This window comes from Lonchura striata, chromosome 2 (genome assembly GCF_050655825.1).
Source record: "Lonchura striata isolate lonStrDom1 chromosome 2, ASM5065582v1, whole genome shotgun sequence".
Classification (NCBI taxonomy): Eukaryota; Metazoa; Chordata; class Aves; order Passeriformes; family Estrildidae; genus Lonchura; species Lonchura striata.
This window is the reverse complement of record NC_140704.1, coordinates 5505532-5525882: the sequence shown is the minus strand read 5'-3', so window position 1 is coordinate 5525882 and position 20351 is coordinate 5505532. Positions and strand designations below refer to the sequence as shown.

The 20351-nt window shown below is 45.3% G+C and overlaps 1 protein-coding gene across 1 annotated transcript in view; it reads right to left on the bottom strand.

The window, feature by feature from the left end:
* The window catches only part of LOC110484562 (sodium channel protein type 5 subunit alpha), a 214478-nt gene extending 194716 nt beyond the window's left edge, over window positions 1-19762 (bottom strand). Inside the window, exon 1 of the mRNA XM_085563330.1 lies at window positions 19583-19762. The gene's annotated coding sequence lies outside the window, so the exon portion shown is untranslated. The remainder of the gene's footprint in view (window positions 1-19582) is intronic.
* Between the last annotated feature and the right edge of the window lie 589 nt (window positions 19763-20351).

Sequence of the window (20351 nt, the reverse complement as noted above, 5' to 3'; positions counted from 1 at the left end):
GTTGGTAAGTGCAGATGTGAAAGGTCAGTCTCCATGATCTCTAGGAACCTTTCTCCCTCCTGCCTTCATGAGCACTTCCCATGCAGCTTGTATACACAACAAACAACAACAAACTCCATCATTATTAACCAGCTTGTGATTTTCAAGGCTACATATGCTCTCCCATCTCTAGGATTCAGGGGGTTTTGTCTGTGTTTCCTGCAAGTCTTATCTTGAAGGCAGCCCCAGGGCTGCTGTCAGGAGGCAAGTTAGCACAAACTTTTTCCCCACAGGAGAGCTCATGTATTTGCTCTTTCCTCATTACTGTCACTTCTGTATTTCTTCATCCTGTGACCAGATCTGTTCAAAATGCTGAGAAAACTCTGGATTGCAAAATCCAGTATGGTTGGTTATATAGTTCCACCATGAAAGCCAATGACTCTACTTTGCAATCCTTTTCCAGAGGTGCAGCTTGCTTGTCTCTCCTGGAACTGACAGGAACATTGACAAAAGTCAGAAGATTTTACCTCCAGTAAGATAAAACAGACTGAAGTCCAGCACAGAGCTAACTCCATATGATTTAAACAAAAGTTTTGTGGGCTTTTTTCTTTGTCATCTTAACTGGCATGCGTCCTGTGGGTCAGTTGTGACCTGGAAGATTATTTCTGCCTGTAGAGGAGTTTCTTTCAGGCATACAGAAGATAGGAAATGGAGATCACACCAAGTTCATTCAGGTATCTGGGACTACAAGGCTGCATTATTGCAACACATTCAACTGAGTCCAACTTTCAAGACTCTTTTGTCAAGAACATAGTAAGGCAATCTGCCTTCTGAACAAATCACACCCCTCGAGCACATTACACATGAAATACACATCTCACTGCTGATTCACTCCCATGCATCATTCAGCAGGAAAGTCCTTAGCAACAAACTCCAAGAAAGATTTTAGCCTCATTTATTCCAGTATGGATGCAGCTCTTTGTGATGGAGCTGAGCTGTAAGACCTACCCTACCTCTGGAATTCACACATACTGTGAAAAGTATCTTCCCTCAATCTTGGCTGAGTAGGATAATTAATGTCTTCCTATTCATTTACAGCTGAATGCAGATTTCTCCTTAACTCAAATTTTGAGCTGCCATTTGGCATCTGGAGACAGCTGCTCCCATGCCCTCCCCTGCCAAAGAATAAAAATCAGTCATCTCTTAGCCACAGCAAAACAAAACTCAGCTGTAGGGTGATAGGTGTCTATTAAGTCCTCCTCACAAAATAACAGATAATATTTGAGGCTTGACTTTGCACTTGGGCTTGATGAACACCCAGTTCAGAGGAGGTTGGAAACACAGCGTGACCCCAATGGCATTTCACATCCTCACCTTTTCCTCTCCTGTGCAAGCAGCAGCAGCACCTCCACAGGCAGGATCTGGTGCCCAGCCTATGTGCCAGGAGGAGCTGCAGCTCCCTGCACTCACTGGTTCATTGCTAATGCAACAAATAGCCCTGGGTGTGCAGCATGGGTTGTGACAAGCTGGAAGAGCTCCATGCGTCAGATGATGAAGTTGTTCTTGCTACCGGCAGGTACAATTGTCTTTTCTGCTGAACTAGCAGCACACTTTCTTCTCAATTTGCTCTTCACTTTTTTTTCCCCTCTTTGACTACTTTTTAAATATTTCACAGATGTACTCTTGTGGCTAAGCTCTCCAGCACATTTTCAGCAGTTTTGCTGAGCGTGCATTTTCAGAGCCTATATGGGAGTAGAATCTTGGTTAGAACCACTCATGCCAACATGCTTTGAATGCTCTCATGCTCCTGCAGCACAGTCTTGACATGCACAGCAAACTCCATGCTGGGCAGACCCCAGGAGAGGTATGTTCTGAGGGCTGGAGAGCAGCACAGACCTTGGAAGACAAAATTTTTTCTGTGTTTCACCACCCAAGCAGCACACTTTAGCCATCCTGCATCAGCAAAGCACATGATGAGAGCACAGATGCTCCAAGTTCACAAAGCAGAGGCAGAGGCACCTCCCGGCAGTGTCTGGGGTCACCCGAGGCCACACACGTTGTGCTCTTTCTCTACACCTGATTAACCATGTAAGGAATGCTCACACTGCTCCTGTCTGTGAAAACACGGAATCCAGTGCTGTCCCTTGGGGTGGGAGGTGCTTCTGCTTGGAAGGAAGCAAAAGCAAGGCAATGGGGCATGTTCACCCAAGCAGAATTCAAGGGAGGAATGGTGTCACCCTGATTTTTTAAGATTTTTCTAAAGCCTTCTGAGTTTACATTCTTGTAGCAAACTTTCTTACACACTTTCTGTAAATAACTTATTGTTTTTTTATTCCTTCACAGAGGAGGAGAAATTTGATGTACGGGTAGTTTGTCCAGTGTCGTTGGAGAGGTGGCACCTTCACCCTCCAATCCACTGTCACCTTTGGAAAACTATAAATGCTGGAGTCAGAAAATAAACTTCCTTTTTTTACCTTTACAATAGCAGCAGTACATGTTGTGCTTTCTCATGTCCTATAGTGACAGAGTGGGAAGGATTTGGGAAAAATAAATGAATGGTGGTGAAGAGAGACGTTCTGGAAAGATATGGGTAGAAAGATCCTTCCTTGGGCCCCTGGGTCTAGAAGGGGCTTTCTGGAGCTCTCTGTGGAGGTTTGAAGAAATGGACAGAAAATTTGTTTGCTAGTGTATTGTGTAGGGGAAACCCTCTGGCTGTGTCATTCCTACAACACTTTGGGCATGCAATTTGCCCTCAATTTTACCTCTGTAAGGTAAGAAAAAACTGTGATCCATGTGGTGAAAGGATGCTTAAATTATTTCTGTCCAATTAATACCTTTTGGTGATGTTTTTTTTGGGATTTTTTTTTCATTTTGTTTTTGTTTGGGTTTTTTTTGTGTGTGTTTTTTTGTTTGGTTGGGTTTTTTGGGGTTTTTTGTTTGTTGTTGTTTGGTTTTGCTTGGTTGATTTGGGTTTTCTCTTTCCAGCTATCTAATTTTCTCTTCTTTGAAATGCAGTGCCTCGTTTTTCCAGCCCAGTTTGGCAGTGTCATCAAAAGCCCAGGTACATCACTCAGACAACTCAAGAGTACCCAAGGCAAACACAACTCTCAGGGTGATCTCCCATTCTCAGGAAGACACAGGATCTCCTGTGTCTGGGTTGCTACTCCTGGGCATGGATTGCTATTCTCTCCTCCAAAATTATTATTCCCTTTGCCTCAGCTGCTGGAGCCCTTCCTTTGCAGGTTATCTCAGGCCAGCCCAAGCTTCCTCAAGGCTGGCTGAACTGGGAGCAACTGCAGAGCTTCCCAGCCAAGTGGGTCGGTCTCCAAGGTCTGCCTGACCCTCACTCCAGCTCTGTGATCACTCCGTTGTGGCTTCACCCATTCCTTTCTCCTGGAGAAACAAGTGAAGTCTCACAGACAATAAAACCCAGCAACAGTGTCTTGACAATGCCCTGCCCCTAAAAAATAACACTTAAAAATCATGGCAAGTAACACAAGGTGTGAACCGCTCCTTTAGCCTAACTCTAAAGACATGTGCACTCAACAGTAAAATCACATTGTCATCCAAAGATTTCACCTCTGTGATACAATGTTTTTTGCCAATTCCTGTATAAAATTGCTACTTTGGTGACAAAGGAGAGGCATTCAGATTTTCTGAATACAGATTGGGTCTCTATGAGATATTCAGTCATAGAAGCCACTGCTCATGAAAATAAGGTTTTCTCAGTCTGTATTTAAGCATTTCAGAAAGAAACTGCCCTTGCAGGAAAGATGTTATTGCCTGGATCAGCATTATATACATGGAGGGGGAAAAAAAAGTAGAAAGCTGCACTAAATGTAACATGCTGATAGCTGTCAAGAAACCTTGTAAAGCACAACAAACAGCACACAATCACTTCAGCAATTTGCAGCTGTAGAGTGGGAAGGAAGGCCAAAACTAGGAGCACCAAATACACACAAAACCTAATTTATGTTGCTAAATATACCACTGAGGGAAATGCTTATAGAGATACAGGGATAATGTTAAGACTCGTTATTTTGGCTGCAAGACTCCCGGGCTCAGCAGTGAAGGGAAATGTGAATCCCAAAAGCCATTTGTCCATTTCTAACTTGGAATCTGTTGGGTTTCTCATTAGGAGCAGTGGGGAACGACTCACAGCTCACCACATCCCCATGTCCCAGTGCTTGGACTGAAGTGCTCTGTGTGCACAAAGCAAGTCCACAACAGACCATTAAGAAACACATGGCCTGTTGGTGATGGGGACAGCAGGGGTGTCCCTGCCTCCATCACCCAGTACTCCACAGGATCCAAACTCCAGCACAAGGTAGAGCGTGCTGCTGGCCCAAATTCCCAATCTTCCCAGTCCTCAGCAGTGTGATAAACCAGCTCTCCCAGTGCAGGGGATGGTGTCATGCTGAGCACACCTAGGTCATGCAGTGCAGAGCCCCATTAGAGATCCCTGGACCAGCTCCAAATGAGTAAAAGCATCCACAGCAGCACATACCGATAGTAGGTCAGGTCCTAGAAGCAATAAAACCACATTAGCAGCATGTAAAAGTATGCTAAGTAGCCTCTCTGGTTTTGCCCTGAAAAAAAAAAATAGCTTCCTCCAGTAGCTCTTTACTGCAACCATTTACAGGAGCACCCAGGATTCTTTTTTAGGTGCACAGCAAAAACTCTCAGGGTTTGGGCTGCCCCTTGGGCACGTCCTCCTTGGGAAGGATGGTATGAACCCATAACAGCTCATGAAATCAGCCAGAGAGACATTCCTGCTTTTGAGTGGAGTTTCCTCATGCTTGGGTTGTGACTGCCTGCAGGGTGCATGGGGCAAGAGGATTTGGGCTGTGGAAGAAGTGATGCCTCCTTGGGGTTAAGGACACTCCTGTGTCTGAGAGCCCAGGAACCCAGCTGCTGCTGAACTGAAGAAACAGACACTGGAATGCAAGAGTAAGACTTAGAAAATCTCCAAACTATAAATACTCAACTTCCCCCCAAAAAGTCAGTGAAGCACAGCTTCCCCACCAAGCCACGTTTACCACTATTATTAAAATTTACCACTGCTGTGATAATAAGATAAATAAGCACACAAAAAAGGTAGCTGGTCTCTGTAACGAGACTATTCCAAAGAGCCTAAATTATTTTGCACACAATCCATATTTCTTCCAAGGGACACAACCCTACAGCTGATTCTCAGATGAAAGGGAACCCAGCAGACATTGCACTTTTATTACATATTTCTCCATCAAGCAACTGATTAAAGTTTGCATTCCAAGTACAGCCATGCTCTAGGCTTAAGAAAAATCTTCTCATTTGAAAGTCATTTCCCTCCCCTGCATCTGGGACAATCAGCAGCATGGAATAGAAAATATTAATAAATAAATATGCATCAGCCCAGAGTTCATGTTCAGTCACAGTCAAGATTTGTATGTCTTGTTAATGGATCCCAGCATCAGGAGGTCTGAAAGACTGAATTCTGATACTTCCAGCAAATGAAAGAAAACCTCACTGCTCTGCAGGGCTTCAGCTGTGATTTGGGAAGTTATCTTTCCTCCTCACAGACCTTGGTTTTGAGCTCATTGACCCAGGGCTTAGCTCACCTCCCAGCCTGGGTTTTCCCCCAAAGCAGAGAACTTCTCCCAAAGTCCTGAGTGCTTCGGCCCAGCAAGAGTGTGCTGAGGACAGTGTCCCAGTGGTGCTGTTTTGTTGCAGTCTCCAGCTAAGGATGAAGTCAAAGAGGAGCACTTTACTGCTCAGCTGCAGAAGGACAGTGGCTGTAGGATGATGATTCAGGTTTTGACCCTGGTGTCACTCTTCTAAGCCCCAGCTATGTGTGGGCTGCCAGCAGAAACACAGAAGGTGGCATGATATCACAATCATATTTTGTGGGGGGGAAAAAGGGTATTTGTAGTTGCCATCATATGACACAATGTGGGAACATGTACCAGACTGTCACATATCAATATCTGGAGGCTTAAAACCCCCTTAAGTCTGTCCCTTAATAAAAGGGATGCTTTGAGCTTTGGTGATGTGAAGCAGATCTGTTTTGCTGAGGGTTTCTGCAGAGAAAGAATTTCACCTTTAATGAGATGTAGGGGAATGTTCCCTTTCCTATTTCCCCAGTTCTCTCCAAATATCAGCTTCATCCTTCCAATCCTGTGTTGGCCATGTTGTGCAGAGCCTGTGCACTCTCTCTTCCTGGACACTGAAAGAGCTCAAAAAAGTATTTACCTCCTATCCTATGACAATCAAAATGCTGCACACACTCCAGAGTGCAAAATTCTTTCTTAAAAAAAGAAAAAAGAAAGGAAGTCAAGAATAACATGATGACATGTAACACAGGTGCTTGTGTTAGAATAGAAAGAATCAGTGACAGAACTGCAGCTAGAGAAATTGCTGGCCTTTTTAAGGGCAAGAGGGAACTTTTCAAACATAAGGAACAAAACCTATCCTTTAAGTACCGTCAGACACAACAGCACAGAAATGTTCAATACCTATTTCTGTTCTGTACTGGGGAAAAATCCATGCAATGGAGCAATAATATGCTGAGAATGTCATTTTGCATTTAAGAGCAATAAATATCTACAAAAGGAGTCTAAAATACCCCAGTTTCTTTAGCTAGACTCTCTATATCAACAAGTTATGATAATTGAACCCAAGAGTTCCTACAGATTTGGCCAACATGTACTTTGAATGTCAGTGCTGCTTTCCAAGGTACTGGGACACTGTGGTGAGGCACCAGAAGAAAACCACAATTGTGGCAGTGTTTTATCACAGGAAGATGTGAAGGACTGAAAACATTTCTGCTTTCTGGGGGAAAGAGCAAAAGAGCTGATGCAGAGTTTGGTTAATCACGGCTCAGGGGACAGTGATAGAAACTGATGGGAACACTACCCCATTTTGGTTCTGATGTCCAAAGCACAAGGGTTGTGCTGATAAATTAGAAAGGTTTAGGGAAGTATCATTAAAGACAATTATGGGCTGGAAATCAGGCTCATAGTAAACGCTGCAAAGAGCTCGATAACACCAAAGGAAATGGAAAGAGATAAATTAATCACAGTAGCAGCACCCTTGGACAAACACAGCTAAAACATTACTACTTCTCTTCTTATTACAGATACTTTGCACTCTGCCAGAATAATATAGGAGAAATCCAGTGGTCAAGAACTGGAACAAAAGAAATATTAATTAGGCATAATGTGCTCACTTTAAAGAAAATCATTTAACCATGCTTTACCAAAGACTAATAACCTACCAAAGACTGAAGGATGAAAAAATCCATCCTGTTCAATTCCTCTTCGTGACAGTACATGCTGTAGCTGAAAAAATACTAATTATGAGGAGCCCTCTGCTATTCTGGAGACAGAGTAGATGATCACAGTTTTATTTGATTGTTTTATAATCTCTAAATTATGGAGTTGAGCCTAAATTTTCCAGTCTTTTCTTTCTTATCCTACTACAAAAGGAACAGAAAGGCACAAGCCAAAATCATGTACTTGGGCTTCAAAACATCACACAACACGGTGTGCATGGAGCTCTGTTATAAAATGTGATGGGAGGGAGGAGGAAGTTATGCAGATAAAAATGAGCAGATGAAACAGCACAAAATAAACATTACTGCAAAAATCTAGTCAGGCTCGGGGTCCCTTGGTACATTACAGACAGGCAAGTGTCACCCCGCCACACCACCTAATTGGCACCCGGCCTTCCAGGGAGTGGGAGATAGTCAGCCTAAAAATAGGCTGTCCTCTGTTTTGGCTCTCCCCTCCCTCCATCCCCCCTCAAAGGCACAAGGCTGGCAGTCCAGGGAAAACCATCCAGAAAAGCAGCAGCCTCAGCAGAGTGAGCCAGGAGGTGCTTCTGGAGAGGGAGGGTGAGGATGGGGAGCTGTCAGGGTGATGCCAAGCACAGCAAAGGGGGGCTGGTCCCTGCCTGCCCTCCTGCTTCTGGGAAAGAGTGATTCCCAGCACCTCCAGCACTAGGGATGCAACACAAGCCCTTCAGTCCCACTGAGGTGTGGGGACAGCCACACACACTGTCCCTGCCCTCCGGGATGGTGTCCCCAGCTGACTCACTGCTGGAGCAAAGCAGCTGAGCTTGGCTCTTGTGGCAGATCCTACAGCAGCTCCTTCATTGTTTCCTGCTCAGAAATTCTCTTCAGCCACAACTTTACCCTGTGAGACCTTTTCTTCAACAATCCATGCAACTTTTGTTTCAAGAAACCAGCATTTGCAGGCAGCAAAGCCTCAAAGGACAGTTTTTAATAGGAATTTCACTGACATTGGAGATCCTCACAGCACTTTGGTGAAGCCTTGAACTTTAGTCTGACATTTACATGCCTAAAACTCTGTATGAAGCCCAAATTAAGAGATCTTACACTCTGCTATTGATGCATGCTCTCATATGCAGCTTTATAAAGCTCCAGAACATCAGTAACATTTCAGAAAGCATTGGTTCTGCTTTTAACTGGATATGACAAGGCAAAATCAATTAGCGATTGATCTCAATACTGGTTTGTTTTTTTTTAAATTTATTTTTAGCCTGCCATTCAGTAACCAAAGTGAAGAAATGAAATCAATGAAGTGAACTTGCTCTTCAACAAAGCTTTTTTCTGGATTATTAGACATTTTGGGAAGTTTCTCAAGCTCCTAAAGACAACAGAGTAAATAATATTGTTTATTGAATTCTGCAGAGTGCTCTAACAGCAAGACTGATGGGTAGCCTAATAGATTGTGTAGTTGCTATAAGCTATGATTTCCCATGCTAATCACAACTTTCACATTCATTAAAGTTGTAGGAGCCTCTTGGAAGAAATCATGCACCAGGGAACGACTCAAACATTTGCAATGTTAGCTGTGACTATAAAACTAGCTTTCAAGCTGGCGTTGGGAAGAAAATATTCAATGTATTTGACATCCCACAGACCCAAATGTGTGGGATGCTGTTTTTTGAGTCCTGCCCTGGGCCACATGGTCCTGCAAACCAGTATGCATGTTCAGCTGGCACAATTTAAAATGAGCATGAAGCGATCATGCTCTGCATTCAGGGTGGGACTCTGGACCACTGAAGTGAGAGGAGAAAATTCCCCTGCAAGGCCATTCCTCCAGGCTGCTGCTCAGGTTGTTTGCTGCCTGAGCAGGACTTTGGGTTAATGTTGGGAAGGGATAACACAACAGGCTCACAGAAGTTAAGGCAGGGTTCATCCCAAGGACCGTCACACCATAAAAACAGTGCAGCTGGCACCAGCCCCACCTTGGAAAACAAACCTCTCAAACCCAGGGCTGGTTGTTGGCAGCTGTGTGGCTGTGCAGTGCTGGTCAGCACAAAACAGCTATTGGCCCAGGGAGAAGAAGCTGAAAACCAAGGTGGCCAAAGGGAGTGCATGGTATGAGGGATCTCCCTAAAAGGGCTCAGCTATGAAATAACCTCTGTGTTTTGGGGCATGAGAGCTGCTGGAACTGATAGGGACAACATTGACAATCCCTCCAAAATATGTTTTAAACCACTTTCCTCTTAATCCTGGCAAACAAACAGCCCTCAAAAATAACCTCTCTAACAGAAATAAACTTCTTATTAGACCACCCACTGCAAACCAAATCAAGGCACCGGCTTGCCACTCAAATATACTATTTTCAGTGCTGTGAGGCCAATTTCTGTGCTTTCCCTGGCTCTTTGTGACCTTTGAAACTCTAAAATAATGCTGCACAAAGTTTCCTCCTGATCCTTCCCTCCTAGAGGCCACTGGGCCAGAAAGGGCTCTGTAGGGAACTGGGCACAGCTCATAATGTGCCTCCGCACTGGGTCTGCCTGTGACATCCTCATGATGGTTCCAAGCCTCTGCACTGGGTCTGCCCGTGACAACCTCATGATGGTTCCCTGCTTTGCACCACCATCCTTTATCCTTTGGGGTCAGAACACCCTGTTTCTGCCCATCAAGAAAAAAGGCAGCCAGCACACCTCCATGTCACTCTCGAAGCAAGATCCTGAAGACTTTATCCAATTGTCAGCTCTGAAACCACACCTTGGACACCAACACCCTACGCAAGACACAGGGAAAGAAGCATTTTGATCTGCAGAGGGTGGCTTTGATTTACCAGGGAAGGCAAAAGCTGCTGCAGAGCGAGGCAAGGAGGAGGGGCCCAAAGGTGGCTCTCAGCCACCTCCGTGCTCCTTTGATCCCAGGGCCATGCTGGCCACAGGCCAGTCCCTGCTGTGGGCTGTGTTAATCTGTGCTGGCCACGGGTGCCTCCCGGGAGGCTCGGTGGCAGCTGGAGATTACCGGGGTCAGGGACACCCTCCATTTTCCCTTCCTCGCAGCGATGGGCAGGGCACGGGCTGGGGGAGAAACAGCCACAGCCTCACTGCATGGGTGCACACAAGGCAGGGGATCCTCAGCGTGATCCCTGCTGCCTCTCATCCTGCTTTGTACCCCTGCTGCCTCTCATCCAGGTTTGCACCCGCTTCTTGCAATAGCTGGGCACACATGTCCCATCTGACACCATGACAGGCCAGTCCTCAGCAAAATGGGGAGTACTCGACTGATGGAGCTGGAAATTGCATTTTCAATAGCCTTGCTTTGTTCCTGATTTTTTTTTAATATAAATAAAAGTTGTCTTTTATATATAGTTATTAATCCCTATCTGATGCATGTAAGTAGGCAGCAGTGCCAATACAGATAAACATCCCCCCTGCACAGAGGGGGACTCAGCTGCAAAGTCATGGGGCAGGTTTAAAGAAGGAGGGGACATCATCTTTGTCCCTCTGTCACCTCCTCCAGTCTTTTAACAGGAGTAGGCTCTCTCACAGCTCAAGGCACCCTTGGTACCTGACCTCTGATACCCACTCCTCCTCAGACACAAAGACCTATCCACAAGCTCCTGAAGCCAAAGAGGGTCTTCACCAGGCTCGGATCCAGTGCTGAATACACATGATGGAGCCTTTTCAGATTATTTCAAAATGCACTGAGACCCCAGGGCTTTGTTTGCAAGCTGCCTTTAAAGCGATGCAATTACAACCTACACCTGGCATTACCTGATCTCACAGACCTGGGTGGTGGATGTGAAGCAGTTACTGGCCCAACAATAGGACACTAAACATAAAATAGAACAAAATATGGAATAACACAATAAAAATTCTGTAATGTATGTAGCTGGGTCACTACACAGTCACTTTCTTGCATATGATGCTCCATTGAGCCTCTCTAATGTCAACCCAACAACATCCTTAAACAGCACTTGCAAAAGCCAAACATCCCTTAGTCCTGAACCAGTGGGTTCAAAAGTTACAGAATAAGACAGATGCACACTGGTAAACCAATGGACAAGCCAAGCAACAAAAGATGAGTTTCAATGGCTTGCACAACTAATGACTACATAAAAAATCAGAATTTCCTGTGCAACAAAGGCATTATGATATTATTTCTTATAGTTAACAAATCCAAGTACTAAAGGGATACAAAAGACATTATATCTGGCATAAAAGTTAATTAAAAACCATCTAGGAGACAGCTTTAGAGAATTCCAGAGACGGAATGATGTTTTGAAATGTAATGTTGGATCCAAAGAAGTCAAGAAGAGCTTTACCTTTGGCTTCATCAGGCTCTGGATCAGGCCCTTAAAATAGTTCTGGAAATGCTCCAGAAGACTTATTTCAGCTACATTTAAGCTCTGTGCTTTGCAACTATTCAGTAATTTTCTCTGTTAGTGTTAAACTGTCCAGGGGACTTTTCTGCTCGTAAACAAATCCTCCATCTCCCTTCTGTCGCTTTTACATCGACACTGCATCACTGACTTCAATAAACAGTCTCCTGATTCACCCTGTTATGAGACACTGAGCAGAATTAGGCACCAGAGATGTGTCTAAAAGCCTTGGTTTCAGGTTCTGAACATCACTTAGACTAATTAATAAAAGAAAACCACAGCCCAGAATATTTCAATGTTTTTGGATCACAGCCTCAGACACAGCCACTCGCCTTGTTCCCAGGAGTCTACAACCATTATTTTGGGGCGTCTTTTTAGTATTGTTATTATTTTGAGGGTCTTTTATTCCATTCTTCATACCTGTGTAAAAAAGGTGATGTGTGACCACAGTGCAGTGTTCCCAGGTTCTTTCTGGTCTGTCCTTAGAAGCAGCTAAAAAGCTTTACTGGGTCCTGACTATTGAGCACACAACACTCAGAGCAAGACCCACCAGCCCAGCACTGCTCAGGTTTCACAAGACAGGGAAAACCCCAAGAAACTTGATTAATCAAAAGAACAATTTTTCCTCAGATGTAACAGTATTTGAGGAGCAGAACTGTGTTTCACAACTGCCAGAAAAAGCAAGTTGTTCATGCCAGGACGTCTGTACACCTTGCAGGTGCTTGCTCAGACACCGTGCGGACGCAACAAAAGTTTTGGGGGTTGTCAAGTTGAGCAAATTCATAGGAAAGCAAACTCAGTATAATTCAAGCGAAATTTCCACCGAGGGCAAGGGAACTCAAGAACCCGGGAATTTTCCTAGGAAAGTTTCTACTCCAATTTCATCCTCCCGTGAAGGAGGATCCAGAGCCTCATTTCAAAACTGCCTGAATGCAGCAGGAACAGGAACATGATGGACCCAAAAGAAATTTGTTCTAGAAGCACTCAGGTACTTCTTTAGCTAAAGTACTACTACAGAGGTGTCATAAGATGATGGGGCAAGGGGATGAAGCACAGAAAGGATTTGTTTAGTCTTTATCGTCCCTTATAATTAAGATAATTCCTTTTCTTAAATTATTCCTTGTAGCTATGACGTATGGTTTCATAACAACTATTTACTTTTCTCCCTTTATCTAGCAGCTGTCTGCTGAGAAAGATGGAAAAATAAACCAAACATGTTAAAACCAAGAGAAACTATTCATATGCCATGTATAATTGCAGGCTATATTTAAGTCTTTGTACATTATCTTTCAAATTATATTTAGTTTCAACAGGAGGGGGAAAAATCCCCCTTACTTTCTAAAATTAGCAACAGAATTTGTATATTGTTTTCAAATCCAACTGCTCTTCCTCAGAAACTTGCCAGGGAATAATTAATATCTGTAGACAGGGAATCTGCCTAGATCAGATGTATTTTGACATTGGCCCACTGACGGTCACCCAGAGCGAAAAACGGGGGAAGTCCTCGGGGAAAGGGCTGTGTAAATCTGGATTAGCTCTGCTGAAGTCGAACAAATCGATCTGGATTTACGCCGGCAGAGCCGAGGAGAGGACTCATCCCTCCGTTTGATGGACATGAGGAAGAGCTGCGAGAACCTCGGCAAACGCGGGGAACTTTGCCGGAGGGGCGATCTCCCGAGGGACCCGGAGCTCACCACGGAGCGGCTCAATGGGAACTACACGCGCGCATCGAGCCAGACCGGACCTCCCGACGTGAGACGCTGCTGAAAAGAGATCAAGAGGGGGAGGAAGAAATAAATGCAAAAAGTTGTTGAGATACTTGCAGTGCTTTGCAGAGCCTCTGGCTGCAGCCACGGCTGGCCTTTGCCCCTCCGGCAGCGCGGGAGCCGCGGGGCACAGCGCGGTGCGGAGCGGGGACCCGGCCGGGGCCGCGCCGCAGGCGATGCGCTCTGGCGGAGGCTGGGCTGGGGACCGGGCTGGGGACGCACCGGTGGCGATGTGCCGTGTCGGAGGCTGGGGACAGGGCTAGGCAATGCACCGGAGGCGATGTGCTCGGCCCCGGGGAGGGAGAGAGGGCGGCCGCGTCACGCCGAGCTGGCTGGACTAATATGGGGAGCAGCGACGGGCAGAAATGCGTCCGGAAGGAAAGGACAACCCCTGTGTAACACGAGAGCGACACGGGGCACGGGCACACACCCGAGGGGCTTTGGGAGGGTCTAAGGCACCCCAGGGGATGGCACGGCTGGCTGCATGCGGGCTGGCAGGCACAGGAACAAGTTTGGCGCAGGGGGGTCCCTTCCCCGCAGCACTCAGCTCTATTAAACGCGGCATAATTATTACCCTGTTATAATCAGACAGGTATTTTAAAGAGGCTTTAGTGTGATTTTATAATTGTGCATTATGTAACGTGCTAGCAGCGTGTCAGGCCTCAGACAACACTAAGTGCCTGTCTACAGGTCAGGCTGTAACACTTTAATGATGCTCCTTTCTCCTCTTCCCAAAAGCCTCCCGCTAACATTGCTCTCCCTAAACCTCTGCCCACTTCTGGTGACAGGTTAAAACAAAAACTTCATGACAGAGTTTCTCCTCTTTATGAGCTTTACACCATGAGAAAGGGGCTTTTTTTCCTCATCATCACTTTCTTTAAAGATTGTTTCCCTGGGCAGTGTCTGACCCTGCAGCAGGGACGCTCCTGGGAGGGCTGGAATGGGCTGGCAGTGGGGCACAAAAGCTGAGCTGGCTCCTACAGGGGGGATTTTTTCTCACTGTAAATAACCAGAGGTGATTGATTCCTCTGTGCTGTTCTGGTTTCCCAAGACCAAGGTTCTGTTAAACCTGAAGCAAAACTTGCTAGACCCAATGTGCTGCAAGGCTGTCAGGAGCACCTGTGGCGTATTCAGCCTCTAACAAAACTGTCCATTTTAGCGGGTAAAAGCGACCATTTCAATACGATAAGGAAAAGAAACATAGAAAAATCACTTTAGAACCAATACAGTCTTTAATAAGGGATTTTGGCTTTAAAAGTTAGTCTCTAATCTATCTCCAGCTATTGGATCCTAAAACAAAAAATTGCTCATGAACAAGTTTTTCTATTACATTGTATGACACAGATTTTTTTTGTTTTCACTAAAGACTTAAAATCAGCAGAGAAAAAAACTCAAGCACAACTCCCATTTCCCAAGGCCCCTTGAAAACCCTAAAAACCAGGCTTAGTGTTCACAATCAGCCTTCAAGTGCCACAAATATTGAAAAAAGACTAATTTCTTCCAACACACCTTAATTGTGCCCGTGGTCTGCATTGTCACCTAACCTTTACACAATTGCAAATAAAACCAGTAAAACTTCTTTAGATATTCAATACTAGAGTTGGATTAAAAACTAATAAAGTACAAGTTGCAGATATTTTTCAAACAATAACTGGAATGCAGAGCAATTTTAGTGCCTTAGGAATCCAGCAAGCTTTCAAAAAATCTACAACCTGTTGGCAGGGCTCTCAGCATTGCAGAAAGAGCAAAAGTTTAGCAAACTAGGAAAACTCAATTAAAAATGAGAGATGAAATAAATAGTCCAGTGAAGTATGGACTTTTTTTTCCACGACATAAAAGTAAACTTCTAATTTTATAATTAAATAAAAAAGGGCAAAGAGAAAACTTGGAGCTTAGCGGAATTGTTAATTTTTTCTGCATGTTTTGGTACAACAGCATTATTTGATGTGTCAAATCTCTAAATTCAAAAAGCTCTTGCAATATGATGATAAAAATAAAACTCAGACCATTCTTGTTATGCAGAACAGTGATTAACAAAGGCTTTGTTCAATACAAAGAGCAGTGAGGCATGTTTTTGCCACGAAAGATAAGGGATCTTTTGACACAATTTTGCACTGTAATGATTCACAAGGTGACCTCCTGGTGGGAGGCCAAGCTACACCTCCTCAAAGGTGGGAGTGTGACAAGAGAGGGAATTTTTTGTGGTTGTTTTGCCATCTTTCATGGGAAGTTTCCTCTGTGAACTCGGACTGATTAGAAACCAGAGAAGGAGGGGTGCAAACAGTGCTCGTGACAGCTGGTACTGCATGAATTTAACAAAATCACTCTGTCCTGAGCCAGCTGAGGGACGGGAACAGGGGATAACTGTAATAAATGTGTTCTTATTCATCTCCCAAGCTGAAATCTGGGATCTCACTCACTACAATGGACAGTCCGGAGCTAGTAACACCAACTCCAGAATTATTGGGAAATAAATAAGGAAACACAATTCTAAGGGAAAGAAGATAGATTTATAAAGGTGAAAAGATCACCTGCAGCTGCATTGAAAGGAAGACACTGTGTATGTAACAGAGCAAAAGGATCCTACACACCAAAGTTTCTGAACTACCTGGGTCTCTTCAGTGACACAAAAACTGCCAGAAGGAGAGAGGAGTTAGGGACATTCCAGTTCTGGAAAAGTTTTCTTTTCCTCATTATTAGTAACTCTAATTACTTTGAAAGAAGAGCAATGAGATAAATCCTGTAGAACCAGAAATGTGACCTGATTTCCTTCCTGATTTAGAAACTGTCACTTTGCAAGAGAAACCCAAAGAGACAGAGCCAGGTCAAAGTGGGCTCCTCAGTTTGGTCTGCAGAGTAAATAATAAACCAAGATCAATAGAAATATCAACGGGGTTTCCTTTTGGTAGGTGTTCATAAGGACAGTCCTATTTAAAGGATAAATAAACACATGTTTATCTGAACTGATTGCAATTATCCATGACACCATGGAAGAGATATTCACTACAAGCAAACAGAAATATACCCCACAGACTTCATGTATTTTACTCCAGGTTAGATGGTGAAACGAGGGAAAAGCGATGACAGAACTCCAACTATAAACTGCTTTATACCATGACTAAGGCCCTACCTCGAGACAATGTGTAAACCCAAAGCAGAAATTCAAGTGGATATTTAAGAGTGATACTGCTTCTAAGTTACCAAAGTTCTATTTAAGAGAACTGAGAAATTAGTTGATGTCACCTTTTAACAATCAGGGCTATAATTTTCCAGAGTAAATCAGAGACAACTTATGAGGTAACAATTTTCAGGAAGAACTGAGCACCCGATCTCTGAAAACAACAGGTACCTTTTATGATTTTTCAAGTTGAGCTTTCAAAAACTAAGGTTCTAAAGATGATAACGGACGACAATAAGTTCCTTCTGAAAAGTAGGACTAGGATTTCCAAATGACCACCAGCATGGTTCAATATGAAAATCAAAATGTTCTTTACTCTGATACATGCACAAAGGATTCCTTCAAACACTAAACAGAAAAGCGTAATGAGACGTTAAACCAATCCCTCTCTAACATCATAAACAGAATATTTAAAGAAATTAAAAGTAGCTATATTTCATTAATCTCCCAGTCAGGATGAAATTTCCTATCAGTAAATCTTTAAACATAATTTTGACAACGTGCTTAAATCAAGAACACAGCAACTACTCAACCTTTTCCTGTCACATGTAAAGGTCCTGGGAGGCAGTAGCTGGTGCCACAGGTGTTAGTCCATCATAGTGAGAACCGAGGCCACTTTCTGGTTCAAGCCAGGAATGAAATGCTCTCAACTCTGCTGCATTTTTAAAGTCTGTACCCATGAGCTGTCATTCAGAGTCACAAAGTCTCGTGGTCTACATACCCCCTTCATGGTCAAGGTATTTAGGCTACATACCCAATGATGCAACTGAATACCTTTGTGACCTCTGACAAATGATTGAGGCCATGAAACAGGATCCGTTCCCTGCCACACTGTACAGAGCCCTGGCATGCTTTAAATCTGCAGGGCTCCTTGCAGCACAAACCACTCCTGTGTGAGAACTCTGGCTTCAGAAGCTGACCCTTCATGCTTCTAAAACCCTCAGAGCCTCAGACAGAAGAGCAAAGCTGCACTGTGGATGATTCAGAGTGAGCAGCAAGAGCTGAGAAAAACCACGTTACAACGTCCAACTCCAATCACAAGCAAGTTCAGTAAAATATTAATCTGTGATTATTTCTGGCAATACTGCGACCTGCCCCCTACCAAAGTTACATAAACTCCACTACTCAAGGCTGAGAGCTTTTGGCACATTAATCTAAAAATACCACAACTTCCATTGCTTACACGTTGAGACATTTGCTCCAAAAAGATACGATATTTTTTATGAAGGACCCTCTGTTTCTGAAGCTCTCTTTCAACCACGTTTGCCACTTGAAAAGGCTACACCAGATTAAAAAATTATTAACAAAACCAGTGAAAATCACTCCAAATCCAGCTGTATCATTCCCATCCCATCCTGATGCTGGGCTCCCCTCAACTTTTTTGGAACCCTGTTTCATCAAGGCAATGTACCCAAACCAGCAGAAGCAACACTTCCAAAAACACCACTTTCTTGGTCCATTCAAATAAGAGGGTTTCACTCCTCACTGCCTCACAGCTCTGACCTTTCCAATTCTCTGCCACCACAAGCTTATGGGATCTGCCGGATCCATCTGCGTCTCCACCTGGTCTGCCTCCCCACGCCAAAAGCACGGATCAAATATACGTGTCTGAAAACACATCCCTGCTTTTTCTTCATACCAAACGGGGGGGAACCCCCTCGCCGGTTTAAGACATCAGGAAGCCTCCAAGACCCCTTCTGCCAAACCCCGAAATCCTGGGAAATTGCAGCAAAATGAACTTCAGCACCTTGGACAGGACACACGGACGGAAAATCGCCGAAATCGGCTCATTGGCCCCGAAAATGCTGTGTCTGGACATGACCCTCTAGGACACATCTGCGGGCCTGTTTATTTTTAGTATTGACAAATCCTCTTTGAATCACCGTGTTTATTCCACCATGCACCCTGTGTTTTGGGAAGAGCTGCTCGCCAGCCCGGCAGTGGGAGAGTTCGGGGCCACCAACTCCGGATCCAACAGGAGCAGCCACTGGCCCGGCTGTGCCTGGAAAAGCTTGGCTCAAGCACTCACAAGGCTCAGCTCACCCTCTGCAAGGCAAAACGAGACCTGTTGCCCTAGATGTGCTTGGCTGGTGTGCTTATTCACTTTTCAGAAGCTCATCTCCACCTCCTCACCCAAAAATCTCCAAGAAAAATAAAATTGAAAGGTCTGATTTATTCCCATTGCAGCCACATTTCGGTTGCATAAGTTTTGCTTTAATTTAGCTTTTGTTGTCTCTCACGGTGCTCCCAGTATGTCACTGTTCCCCTCAGGGCTGCCTTGATAAAATCATGATCACCTTGCAGGAGTGCAGCAGAGCTCTCCCCGATTTGCTTTTACTCACATGAGCCAAGTCAAGTTTTTTATTTCTGCCAGTAAAAACTCCAAATTTGTTAAGCAAAGCTGTTCTACAAACAGCTTTGGGGTGCTTGGTGCCGTTAAAAAACACACTTAAAATACGTCAGCTCTTACAACAAGTAATACCAGTAACACCCTTGCCATACAGAAGAATGATACATTTTCTCTGCCACTACAGAAATGACCGGTCCGGCTCATTTCTTCCCTTCAACACCTGCCACTAGCTTTCCACTCCAACACATCTGACAACAGACAACATCAACTGAACAATCGCAGAGTATTTTCTGCGCTGTTTGCTCTTCCCGGCACTTCTGGGTGCGGAAGCAAGATGGAAACTAAACTGAACGTCTGCCAGAATTACCTTTAAACAGCAATACGCATCTATACCTGCATGATCCTATGTCCTCTGCTTCCACAGCCCAGAGCAAGCTTTGCTGCACCAACTTCCCTCTGCCCCAGCCCCCGGTCCCTCTCTGCTCGGACGGGACCGTCGCGTTTCCGCCTCCAGGAAAACTTTGGGAAGGGAAAACCCCGGCACTGCTCATTCCTCCTCCGCGACACGCTCCGAACAGGGCATCCTTTCCGCGTCTTTTTCTTACGGTTTTATTAACAAGCAAACAACCAAACGAACAAAATTTTTTTTAAAAAAGAGAAGAAAACTTACATCGCTTTATTTAATTTTTCCTGCTAAACCAAGAGTCCCAGAGCCACTTCATTGTATCCACAGAGTTTTAGTCCGCGAGCGGTCCCGTCCCGCGGGGAGGAAGGGCCCGGCTGCCGTGCGCGGAGCGCGCTGCCCGCCCGCCGCCGAGCGCGCATGGCTCGGAGCCGCCGCGCCGTCTGTGCGGCTGCCGCGGGAGCGGAGCGGAGCCAGCGCAGCCCCGGCCGGGCGGGCGGGCGGCGGGGGGGAGCGGGGAGGGATGGAGGGAGGGATGGAGGCATGGAAGGAGGGAGGGAAGGACGGAAGGAAGGAGGGAGGCGCCGCCCGCCCGCCCCGCCGAGCGCGGCCGGGGCGGCCCCGCAGCGCCCCCTGCCGCCGGTGGGGGCGGCCGTGAGGGGAAATGGCAGCGGCGGCGGGAGAGCCGTGAGGGGAAGCAGAAACGATGGCAGAGAAGTGGTGGGGAGGGAGGAAAGAGGAGATGCTTGAGCGCAAGGCTGGTGAGGGGCTTGGAGCACGAGCCCCGTGAGGAATGTTTGAAGGAGTTGGGGTTGTTCAGCCTGGAGAAGAGGAGGTTTAAGGGTGACCTTGTTGCTCTCTACAGCTCCTGAAGGGAGGTTGTGCACAGGTGGGGTCGGTCTCTTCCATCGGGCAGCAACTGGCAGAACAAGAGGACACAGCCTCAAGCTACATCAGGGAAGGAATAGGCTGGACATTAGGAAAAAAAAATCACCTAAAGAATAATAAAGTACTGGAACTGTCTTCCCAGGGAGGT